The sequence below is a fragment of the Panthera onca genome, chromosome D4 (genome assembly GCF_046562875.1).
Source record: "Panthera onca isolate mPanOnc1 chromosome D4, mPanOnc1 haplotype 2, whole genome shotgun sequence".
In the NCBI taxonomy this organism is placed as follows: Eukaryota; Metazoa; Chordata; class Mammalia; order Carnivora; family Felidae; genus Panthera; species Panthera onca.
The window spans coordinates 1741233-1754044 of NC_138351.1; the positions used below are offsets into that span (position 1 = coordinate 1741233).

General features: G+C 48.3%; 1 pseudogene; it reads left to right on the plus strand.

Annotated features, from left to right (window-relative positions):
• The first annotated feature begins 3749 nt into the window (after positions 1 to 3749).
• LOC132663929 (small ribosomal subunit protein uS19 pseudogene) lies at positions 3750 to 4167 on the plus strand (annotated as a pseudogene).
• The last annotated feature ends 8645 nt before the right edge of the window (positions 4168 to 12812 follow it).

Below are 12812 nucleotides of genomic sequence, written 5' to 3' on the forward strand. Positions count from 1 at the left end.
AGTTTGAGCCTCTCGTCCGGCTCTGTGCTGTCAGCCCCACCTCAGATCCTCTAACTCCCTCTCTGTCTGCCCCTCCCCCCCCCCTCGAAAATAAGTAAACGTTATTATTTTTTTTTAATTTTCGGTGCTTGGACTGACACTAAATAGCAAATAAAAACAAAGGAGAAAAAGGAAGAAAGGAAACGCTCGGCATCATGCCTCTGTATACATTTCGCTGCTTGCTGGCGAGAGGCACGCCTTTTGCACTGCCGTGGGCCTGCAATGAGGCAGCAGGCCCTGTGTGCGGGGCAGGAGGAATGAAGCATGTGGGGCTGCCTAGAGGAAGGAACGTTTGACCTGGGTCTTGAAAATCAGTAGGGGTCTCCAGGCAGAGCAGCCTGTCTGAAATGAGCAGAAGGAAAAGCAAAAGTCCCCACCTGGGCTTATAAACACGCGTGGTTGTCTGCTCGGGCTGCACAGTGCGGTGATTCAGAAGATACACATATTTGCTCCTTATCCACGGTTCCTGGCCCACAGCTCCCAAATCTTGGGATTTCCTGGGCAATAAGAGCAATCTTTGTTATAATGTGTGGTCTCTTGTCCTCAGTTCCTAAAGTCGCTTCCCAGCCGTAAAGGTGCAATGGTTGTCTTTTTCTCCATAACGAGCCCCTTTCCACCCCAACTGGGTTTCTGTTCACGAGATGGCTGTTGGAGAGTATGTAAGGAGGGGGCTGGTTGCCAAGGAAACAAACCGGGTGATCAGGGAGTTGGAGCTTTCAGTCCCGCCCCTTACTTTCTGGGGAGGGGAGAGGGTGGAGGTTGAATGGATCACCAATGGCCAGTGAGTTTATCAATTGTGCTTAGGTGGTGAAGTCTCCATAAAAATCCCCAAAGGAGGGGCACCTGGGTGGCTCAGTCGGTTGAGCGTCAGACTTCGGCTCAGGTCACAATCTCGCGGTCCGTGAGTTCGAGCCCCGCGTCAGGCTCTGGGCTGATGGCTCAGAGCCTGGAGACTGCTTCCGATTCTGTGTCTCCCTCTCTCTCTGCCCCTCCCCCGTTCATGCTTTGTTTCTCTCTGTCTCAAAAATAAATAAATGTTAAAAAAAAAATTAAAAAAAAAATCCCTAAAGGAGGGGATTTGAGAACTTCCAGGTTGGTGAACCAGAATGCGTCTATGTGCCCCTGTGGCCGGCCCCACACTCTCCACACGGACGGCAGCTCCTTTGCTTGGGACCTCACCCCACTCCTATCTCTTCATCTGGCTGTTGATTAATATCTTTTAAGATCCTTTGTAATAAACTGGCAACCTAGTGAGTCAATGGTTTCTTGAGTTCTGTGACCCTGCTCTAGCAAAGTAATCAACCCCAAGGAGGGGAGCATGGGAACCTCTGATTAACAGCCAGTGGTCTGAAGCCCGGGTGACAACCTGCATGTGTGACTGACTCGGAAGGGGGGACCGTTTTGTGCGACCGAGCCCCTAACCTGTGGGGTCCGATGCTATCTCTGCATAGATGGTGTCAGAACTGAGTTGAATTGTAGGACACCCGGCTGGTGTTGCATGGCAAACCTCCCCCAACACAGCAGGGGAACTGACCCAAGGCCGCCGGGCTGCCATAACAAAATCCCACAGACTAGGTGGCTTAAACAAGAGAACTGTATTTCCTCAGAGTTCCAAAGGTTGGAGGTTCCTGGGTCAAGGTGCCAGCATTGTTGGTATCTTGTGAGAACTCTCTTCCAGACTTGTAGATGACCATCTTTTCACTGTGTCGTCACATGGGCAGGAAGAGAGAGAGACAGAGAGAGCTCTGATGTCTCTTCTTCCAAAGGCACCGATCCCATCACGAGGGTCACACTCATGACCTCATCTAAACCTAATTATCCCACAAATGGCCTCGTCTCCAAATACCATCGCAGTGGGGGTTAGGGCACCAAAATGTGAATATAGGGGCACAAGTCAGTCCGTAGCAACATGCATGAAACGTTTGGGGAACAGTGAGAAGGCCTGTGTGGTGAGAAGGGGCACTAAGTAGATAGAGCTGCAACAAAACGAGTGTCAGTTTGTAAAGATTCTGCGCCGTGAGATTTAAACTTCACACAGGAAATAGAAGACCTTGAAGTACGGTCAGATGTGTTTTAGAATGAAACTCTGGCAGTGCATATAGGATACAGTGTACGGGAGTTTGATTCAGATGTAAAGGCCCAGAGAAGTAGAAGTCAGCTAAGGTTATAGTTTGGCTCCCTGGAAAGGGGCAAGGGGACAGGGTGTGGACGGAATGTTCAAATGTCCGCGAATTTAGAATATTCTTCCATGAGTTTAGATCTTATTACTTTCACGGTAACCTTCCTAAAGGTCTATTTTCATCCACTTTAACATTAAGTATACAGACTCTGGCTGACCTCAAAAGCAACCAAAGGGCTGTTCAAACATGAGCTAAAGGTAGTGAATGCTCACGAACTGTGTTGATCTCAAAGCCTGTGTTTCCAATGGATGCGGGCACTACCTGGTCTCCTCAAAACTGATCCGATAACAACGATTACAAGATAATATTCTGATAAAAATCAGGAACTATACCTGCTGGATTGTTTAGTTTAGACACCACAGCAGCAATCAGAAAACCGGAACCGGGATTATTTGTAAGTGACAGGAATGTGGGTCTGGAAAATCCATGAGAACCAAGTTTAACAGTCAGCAGAGGAGTTTAGGAAGGTAATGTGGCACAACATGAACATAGAGGCACCGAGAGCTTTCATAGTATAAATAACAGACGTAATAAAGAAAACATTCAATTTACAAGCATGACTAAAAAGATAATACCTAATAGGAAACCTAACAAAAATGTGCAAGACTGTGTAGTGAAGAGTTAACTCTGTGGGCTTGGGGTGTTCAAACCTGACACACTCCAGAGAAAACAACGGCCCTTGACTGGCTCCTGGCAGAAAAACTCTAAGCCTTAGGAACATCCTGTCTGATAAGGATGCCTTTACCTGGGGTCTTGTGTATGCTCACTGTGTGATCTGTGGTGACTGCCTGTTTTTGTTTGCTTGGGCTCTGGGCCATGCTGTGTCAATCTGATCTCTGGGGAGGCTGAAGATAGAGTGGCTAAGTTGCTGCACGCCTACATGATAGACCTCCAACAAACTTCCCGGGCACTAAGGCTCAGGTGGGCTTCCCTGACTGGCACATGTTGTCACCTATCGTCACTGGGAGAATTAAACGCTGTCTGTGTGACTCCTCTGAGAGAAAACAACTGGAAGCCTGCATCTGGTTTTTCCTGGACTCCACCTATGTGATTTTTTCCTTTGCTGATTTTAATCTGTATTCACTAGCTGTCATAATTCGTAACCGTGATTTAACAGTTTTTCTGTGTCCCATAAGTCCTTTTAGCAAATCATCAAACCTGAGGGCGACCTTGGGGATCCCTGACGCAGTTGGTGTCCTAAATGGGATTGGCTGTACTGATCCTGACTTACTGAACCATAGTGAAAGTGCTCTTTGGGAAAAGGAAAGGTGACTGGGTGCGGTTGATTAATCTTTGGTATTTGAGTGGCTCCTGAGTCACCTGTGATATGAAACAATAGCGGTGCTGTGATCATTTACTAGCCATAAAAATTATCGATGGAATTTAGTATTGACAGACCCAACTCCTGAGAATTTGCCTCACTGGATACATAAGGAAATGCAAAACCGTGAGAAACAAACTAAATATACAATTCTTTGGTGGTCGTTGTCTGCAAAGAGAGGGGGCTGTCCTTCCGCAAGCTCTGACAAGATGGCGGAAGTGGAGCAGAAGGAGCAGCGTGCTTTGCGTAAGCTCACCTACCATGGCATGACCTTGGCCAGCTGCTAGGTGTGTCCCTGAGCCATTGATGCAGCTGTACAGCACCCTACAGTGGGAGAGGCTGAACTGGAGTCTGTGGGGGAAGCATCACTCACTGCTGCTGTCCAAGGCCAAGAAGGAGGCTCCCTTCATGAGAAGCCCAAGGTGGTTAAGGACACACCTGCGGGACATAGTCATCCTGCCTGAGACGGTGGGTGTCTACAATGGCAAGATCTTCAACCAGGTTGAAATCAAGCCCGAGATGATTGGCCACTACCTGGGTGAGTTCTCCATCACCTACAAGCCTATGAAGCATGGCAGCCCTGGCACAGAGGCCACTCACTCCTCAAGCTACATCCTTCTCAAGTAGCCTGTTTGGCCAATAAAGGCACAGACTTTTCGAAGAAGAAGAAGAAGAAGAAGAAGAAGAAGAAGAAGGGTGGAGATAAAGTGAAAGAGAGTGTTCAGTGGGGAACCTCACCCTGTGCCAAGCTTGTATTTCCGCTGATCTGAGCCACAGCTGCTGGCTTCTAGAATGCTACCGAAGGGGGAAAATTATGTTGGAACAACAGATAACAAACACTTCTAAGGAATTCTGGCCACCAAGAGGGCAGTCCAGGTGGCAGGGGGACAAAATTAAGAAATTATTGAAACTGCAGCATATGATGTGATGGAGTTGTTCCATTATGTCCTCAGCTTCCCCTCTTGGGTTTCACAGGTGCTAAGACAATTAGAATAACCCACAAGAGGATGGGGGATAACAAAGGAGAGTCAAGGGACTTTCCCCAGCAGCATAGATGTATTTAAACAGTTATTAAGGAATGGGATGAATAAAGCTGAAACAAATGTCTTAACGCAGCACTGGTGGAGGTTGCTGCCAGTCCCCCCACAGTGAAAATCTCTTTTTAAAAAAATCTGCTCCATTTACCTTAGTTTGAAGGAATTGGAAACGCCAGAAGGCAGATGATGATGAGAAATCTAAGCTTGAATCACTGGGGGTGATGGTCCAGCAAATCAATTGTGATCAGGATTATTGAAAAAGTCAGGGTCTTTTGACCCAATCTCCAGCTACAGCGCCGAGCCACCTGCATATGTGTGGGTAGGATAATCAGGTACTGGAGACACCTTGACGTGGGACCCCAGTGCACCCTGATTCCCAAACCTGGTGGTGAGGTCCTGATGGGCCTACGGTTACATTGGAAGGATATGAGGATGCCATGGCTGACAGGCTGATGGGGTTAAGGTGACAGTTTAGAGGAAAACTGGAATGTCTGAATGGACTTTATGTGAAGCATTTCCTCTACCTGGACGTGTGCATTGATGGATATTATGTCTGACTAGGAGCCACTTTTTCCACCTAGTATTGAAAACCAGACTAGTAACTGTACATGCTAATGGAAACTATAGAATTGCTTGAGCCCACGCAGTTTGTTAATTTAAAACCATATTGCACACCTGGGGACAAAAGAGATGATCACTTTAATTAATGACACGTTAGAAGCTGGATTGAGGGCACCACAAGTTCTCTGCACGATAGCACTGTGTGGCCCTTGGAGAAGGAGGATGGCTCTCAGAGCTGAGCCCAGGCTGGAGCTTATGACAAAAGTACGTGAGTGCCACCCAGTGGTGGCCACTGGGATTCCGGACCAGAACATTTCCAAATACAAGCTGAGACCGTTACCAGCTTGCCGTCCGACATCAATTGAAACTGCCCCAATGACTGCAGATGTAAATAACCTTGGACACTGAAATATGCATAATATGTAGGATGGATGTCAGAGGCACACTTCAATAATGAAGGCAGTGACCTGAGGAGTTCCATAATAATACAGAAGTTGCTTACACAGGAGCATGCTGCTGGGGGTGCAGGGAGGTGCTCCTGTTCATCTGCAGGTGGCCTTTTTCTGGCTAGGGCCAACTTTGGAACCGCCTCCAGGAGCTGTGGGTCTGCAGCTCTCCGTTACCAACAAACAGCAGTTTGTTTTATAGATGGCAACTCCAAGGTCAAGCTTCCCAGCATCACCCTAGTTGGAAGGTCAGCGCACCTCAGTCGACTGTTGGAAACACTCCAGTGGAAGGGCAAATCATCTCTGTGTGCTGAAATGCCTGCGGTTTCCTTCGTTGTGATGGAAGAACGGAACAATGAGCAATGAGTCCCTCCGTGTGAGTTTTTACTGGCTCGTGGGCAACGGCCAGTGGTTCAGCCATATGGTCAGGCCGATGGGCCATGGAGAACTGGACAACTAAAGAGATGTCCGTGTCGGGCGTGGCCTATGAAATCACATTAAATAGGACATGTTGAAGAACCCCATCTGAAGAACCCTATCTCAGGACTGGCAGGTGATTGGAACCGGCAAGCAGGTGTGCTGGTGAGCTCACACGAGACGACCACTTGGGTCTGTTGAAATGAATGAACGTGGATGCAGAGACGTGCGGACCATCTACATAGTCCTCTTGCACCTTCAGAGCCACAAAATGCAAGGAAGAACTGTCCCCACTGCCAGTGCGAGAGACAGGCTGCAGATTCCCCCGACGGGGGGAGACCTACCTGCAGCTGGCGAGTCCTGGGACCACGACCGGTAACCCTGGGGGCCGTAATGGGTCCCGCCGGTAACAAACACTGGGTCGGGACTGGAGTTTGCCCAGCTGATGGTGTAGACACAAATGCTCACACGGTAGTGCACCTGGCACGGTGACTGCACAGTCACATTTCTCCAGGTCAAGGCGCACACTCTCTAGTGCATGTATGGCGGAGCGCGGCTCATCCCATGGCCGTGGCGCGCCGCATACCGGCCTCAGAGCCGCTGTCTGACAGAGGATTCAAGTGGGCAACGCAAATGTTTCCTGTCTCGCGGGGGAGACACAAGGCATGGAGGGCTGGCTTACACGCCTCCCGAGTGTGTGCTCACGCTCAGCACGAGGGGCCTGAGGGAGGGGCCGGTGCAGAGCCGCGGGGGATGCCGGGTAATTGTTCCCCATCACTTCAACTTTCTCTTCTGCTGGATGCGGGGGTCCTGGGACCAGGAGTACAATGGCACGTGCAGGGAGCAGGAAGGAGCTGTCGCTGTGTCTTCCACCCCGGAAGCTGGAATCTCTGAGGGCCTGAGGTGGCTGTGCTGAGGGTGACAGAGAGTGCCACAGTGTGGCCCACAGCCCCTCTGGGAAGGCGGGTGCACCGAGGGGGAGGGACGTGTTGCACTGAGCCCCGGGCCAGCGCAGTGGCTGCACCAAGGACACCTCTCAATGTTGGGAACACTTGGCTTAAAATCCGCGACAGACGGAGAGAAGGAGAAAACGTGACTGAGGGCAAAGGAGTGAACAAATGACTTACACCAAGAGGGGAATCCAAGCGACGTCGGGGTGTGAGGAAGTACCAGACGCCCGGGAGGGTGAACTCACACGTGGGTTCTAGACACCTGACCAGCTCAGACCGCAGCCTGCAGCCTGGTGACCTCTCTCCGGTCACACGACGTGATGTGAGCAGGACCGACTCCTGTCCCAGCGGAACCCCAGGGATACGCCGGCTTCTTGACTCCTCTCTTTAGGTTACATTTACGGCGGAGGCGTTGGCAAAGGAGTGTGTGGGAGCCGCTCCCCACCACCGCCGTGTGACCTCCAGCTCCTGGCAGATGATTGTGTGTGACCACAAACCTTGGGGACCAGCTACTTACAGAGGTTCCTAGCAGTCATGGACACGGAACATCAGTGGCACACCTGTTGTGACACATGCGTATAGGCCTGTGTCACCCGTTTCCTGGGGACAGGTGGCTGCTAGACAGAATAGGAAAACCAGTGGGTTCCTGATGGCATTGAAACAATGGGGATCACGTGGGGGCTCCTCCGATCCCCTGGAGGGGCATAGTCCACCCTGAACAAGGAAAGCAGCAGGAGGCCTTGTGGCCTACTCAGACTGAGTAGGTCACGATCTCATGGTTCGTGGGACGGAGCCCTGAGTCGGGCTCTGCTCTGACAGCACAGAGCCTGCTTGGGATTCTCTCTCTCCTCTCTCTGCCCTTCTCCCACTCTTGTGCATGTGCTCTCTCTCTCTCTCTCAATAATAAATAAATAATAAATAAATAAATAAATAAATATTTAAATAAATAAATAAATAACATCTCGACGTGGTCACTGCTCATCTGACACTATGACAGGGACCCGACATTCCCGGGTATCATTTTCGAGTAACATTTTTGGTACAGAACGTGTACCAGTTGCACTCAGGCTGTTAGTGTGCAACGGCAGCAGCGTTTCCGGTGGATTAACTACCACTGGCCCACAGACAGAACAGGGAGAAAGGTAAGGGCTGGGATTCAGCCCAGAAAGGCGATAAGGTGTCTGTGGTGTGGGCCGGGCAGGGTCGACAAATAGTGCTGGGCAAGGCTAGCACCCGGCTTTGGGGAAGTGCTTGCACCCTGACCCAGCAGGGCCTCTTGACTATTTTATTCCAGACAGTGTCAGAATCATCTGGACCCTCAAACCTGTAGAGCCCCCGGGGCCCTTGTAACTTACACCTGTGCCCTGTGACTGCCCTTGACCCCAGAAAGATCAGAGTGAGACACATCCTGCTGTACCGTTATCAAGGAAAGGGACCAGTCTGAACACCAGCCCGGCCCCTGCTGGAGAACAGCACACAGTGGAAACCAGTCTCAGCACAAGCCCATAAACTGGGCAAGGGTGAGTAGCTTCATCGCCCGCTGACTTGGAATCCAGAAATAACCGAGTCATGGCTAGTTGTACTGACACTTGCCCGTGATAGTATCTGGCACATGGGCATGGGTCTGTTCTGTTGAGAAGGCACGGTCGATGGCTTGGATTTGTTCTTTAATGAAGAACCATGGCCATCCTGCGACACAGTGTCATGCTGCCTTGTTAGATTATCATAAGGTACAAATAGCAGTGGATGGGGGGGGGGGCAAGTCATTAGATTAATACAGAAATTTGAAAATGTTGCTTCTTTCGATCTATGACTACCCCACAGGTCTCCACCAAGTGTTGGGCATATTTCCACTGAGATTTCTGCTGTCTCATAAATGCTACACTAAATGGAGATGTTTGGACAAATAGGATCGTTCTGCTGTATGAGAGTCTAGGCTGAGTGTCGGGGGGTGGCCTGTGCAGTAAAGGGTTAATTCAGGGGGCTTCGGATGCCCTGCTCACCCCACAGCAACGGCCCTGGCGGGCCCTCACCTTTGTATCCCGCAGTCACACTGTACTTACTAATTAGCCCTCCCAGTTTCTGTGCAGACTTCGTCATTTCGATTTCTGTACAAACATATCCCCACTTTCATTTCAGGTTTTAGTAGTTTGAGGTCTTCCTTATTTTTTTCTTAGTCCTTCTAGCTGAAAGCTTGTCAATTTTGTTGACCTTTTACAGAACCAACTTTCGGGGGCACGTGGCTGGCTCAGACAGTGGAGCATATGATGCTTGATGTCAGCTTGATGTCAGCTTGATGTCAGCTTGATGTCAGTGAGTTTGAGCTCCGCGCTGCGTGTTGAGATGACTTAAAAATAAAATATTTAATGGGATACCTGGGTGACTCAGTCGGATGAGTGTCCGACTCTTGATCTCGGCTCAGGTCATGATCTCAAGGTTCATGGGATCAAGTCCCATGTCGGGCTCTGTGCTGAAAGCGTGGAGCCTGCTTGGGATTCTCTCTCTCGGTCTCTCTCTCTCAGAATTAATAAATTAACTTAAAAAAAAAAGAACCAACTTTTGATTTTCTTTCCTATTTTTCCATTCTCTATTTTGTTGATCTCCACTGTAGTCTTTATTATCTCCTTCCTTCTGCTTTGGGCTCAGTTAATTCTTCTTTTGCTAGTTCCTTAAGACATACAGTTTGTTTACTGATTTTTTAGATTCTTGTTTTTTAACGTGTGCGTTTATAGCTGTACATTTCCCTGTAGCTGTGCTTGTCCTGCATCCATAAGTATTTGTGTGCTGTGTTTTTGTTTTCATTTGCCTCACGATATTTTCCGATTTCCCTTGTGATTTATTCTTTGAGCCACTGGTTGTTTAAAAGGAAGGCATTGAATTTCCAGATGGTTTTGAGGGTCATAGCTTATGTTACCGATTTTAAATTTCATTCCAATTTGAATGAAAAAGATACTTTGTATGATTTTAGTCTTTAAAAATTTACCAGGACCCGGGGCGGGCACCTGGGTGGCTCAATTGGTTAAGCATCTGACTTCGGCTCAGGTCATGAACTCAGCGGTTTGTGAGGTCAAGCCCTGCATCCAGCTTTGTGCTGACAGCTTGCAGCCTGGAGCCTGCTTTGGTTTCTGTGTCTCCTTCTCTCTCAGCCCCTCCCCCCTTCACGTTCTGTCTGTCTCTCTCTCTCTCAAAAATAAATAAACATTAAGAAAAATTTACTAAGACTTATTTTGTGCCCCTTTGCTGATGCTAATCTGTGTGCTTCAGCTATAAGAAACATTAACCAGTGCATAACTTGTGTTTCTGGGCCCTGTGAGCTGTCCTCATGACTCACTGAACCTGAACGTGGTCACGGGGACCCGTAACACAAAGTCCAATAAAAAGTTTTTAAGTAGACATGAAAAAAATGAACAAGTGGAAAAACTACCGAGTTCTTGGGTAGGAAGACTCAAAATAATAAAACTGCCAAGCCCCACTGAGCTCTTTCCTAGTTAGCTCAGCTCTAGTAAAAATGCCATTAGGAATTTTGTTGTCGTTGTTGTTATTTTAAACCAGCAGAGATGATTTCAAAATCTAAATCAGGGGTGGGAGAGGGAAAGCAAGGATAACCAGGATATTTTTTAAAAAGAAAAATAGGGGTGCCTGGGTGGCTCAGGTCATGATCTCGTGGTTTGGGGGTTTGAGCCCCATGTCGGGCTCTGTGCTGACAGTTCAGGCCTGGAGCCAGCTTCAGATTCTGTGTCTCCCTCTCTCTCTCTGCCCCTCCTCCACTCGCACTCTGTCTTTCTCTGTCTCTCAAAAATAAATAAACATATAAATAAATAGATAGATAAATAAATAGAAAAACAAATGGGGACTTGAGATATTAAAACAGAGCATAATCCTGAGCCCTGAAAACAGTGTGGAACTGATCTATGAATAGACAGCCAAATGGCACAGAATGGAAAGTCGGCACAGAATGGAAAGTCCCAGATATGCACAGAATTTAGAATATGATAAAGGTTGCAATTCAAATACATATGCTGCTTGGAAAATTATCCGTTTTCAAGAAAAAAAGTGAATCCACGTATCATGCCATACATAGAGGATACATTGCAAATGAATCTGAGATTTAAATAAAAAAAAATTCATAAAGCTTATTGGGACTTACTTGCTGGGACTTGGAGTGGACACAACTTTTCTAGGATGGCACAAAGCCTAGCAACTCTGAACAGAAAGGCTTGATACCTTTGGTTACATTAAAGTGAAAAAGCACTCGGTAAACATCCTATAAACAAAATCAAAAGACCATTTCAAGCAAGCCAAATGCTACTAATAAAAATGGAATTCTCTTTGTAGCACTTGGCATTCTTGAATTTTTCCCCCGTTTACCTGCATCGCTACATATATGCAGACTGCTTCACATGCTGTGTGTATGTATTTGGGCACTGTATGAGTTGTGCGTGTGTGTGTGCGTGTGTGTGTGTGTACTATGGGTACGTGTGATGATACTGTGATACTCTAGTCGGTGACACATCAAGTAAGGAAACTCTCCTCCAAATATATAGAAAAAAATATGGTGGTTCAGTCGGTTAAGCATCCAACTCTTGGTTTCGGCTCAGATCATGATCTCATGGTTTGTGAGTTTGAGCCCCATGTGGGGCTCTGCGCTGGCAGTGTGGAACCTGCTCAGGATTCTTTCTCTCTCTGTCTCTCTCCCTTTGCTGCCTCCTTTCTTTTCTCAAAAATAAATAAATAGGGGCGCCTGGGTGGCTCAGTCGGTTAAGCGTCCGACTTCGGCTCAGGTCACAATCTCACGGCCCGTGGGTTCGAGCCCCGCATCGGGCTCTGGGTTGATGGCTCAGAGCCTGGAGCCTGCTTTCGATTCTGTCTCCCTCTCTCTCTGCCCCTCCCCCGTTCATGCTCTGTCTCTCTCTGTCTCAAAAATAAATAAACGTTAAAAAAATTTAAAATAAATAAATAAATAAACAAATATTAAAATCTATATAGAAAAAGTAATTGATCCTAGAAAAAAATTAAAAGAGCCATGGGTGAACCATACATTTCAGTAGAGAAAGGAACAGATTTAGAATTGGCATTGTTAAAATACACAGAGACTCTTAATTCATGAATATCTGAGTTGATAAACTGAAGTTTAAAAGAGTCTTCAACTAAAAAAGAAATCAACTCAAAACGTTTTAGTTTAACTTACAATATACCCAAAAGATGTGGTTTCTCTTCTTTATTTTAGGTTTTGCTTTGTCTTTTCAAATGGGCCACATAACGACCCTCCTTGGTGCCTTGTGATCAGACACAGAAGAGGTCGTAGGCCTCTGTCTCCTTTCACAGGGATGAGAGGGCCCTTTCCCTTCATCCTGGCTGGCTCTGAGTGTGGGTCTTTCCAAGTTTTGCCAACCTGGCGTGAAAACAGTGTTGTGTCGTTTTGATTTGCGACTCCCAGGCCATAGGCGGGGTGTGTCTGAGAACACTTGCGGGCGGGGGTTCAGGGCGAAAGCTGAAATCGGTCACGACTGAGTGTGGAAATAGCCCTGTGGAGAATCTCCTCAGAAGGCACCACATTGGAGGCTGACGCAACATCCGTGTGGATCGGGGTCAGACAGCAGGGAGCCAGTGTTCTGACACGCTTTACTCAGCAAACCGTGTTATCCAGCAACGTTAGCGGGCACCGGTTCACCGGCTGACCTTCCGAGCTGAGCCATCCCCCGCGTCTGCGAAGCTGGCCGAGCTGCCGGCCGGGGGTTGTGGGGGGGCCTGGAGGCTCCAGGCGGGTTCGGAGCTGCTGCCTAGAGGCACAGCCTGGCTCGGCCCGTCTTGCCCCCTGTCTCCACACACCGACAGGCGCCAGCCCGCGCTGGTCTCTCCAC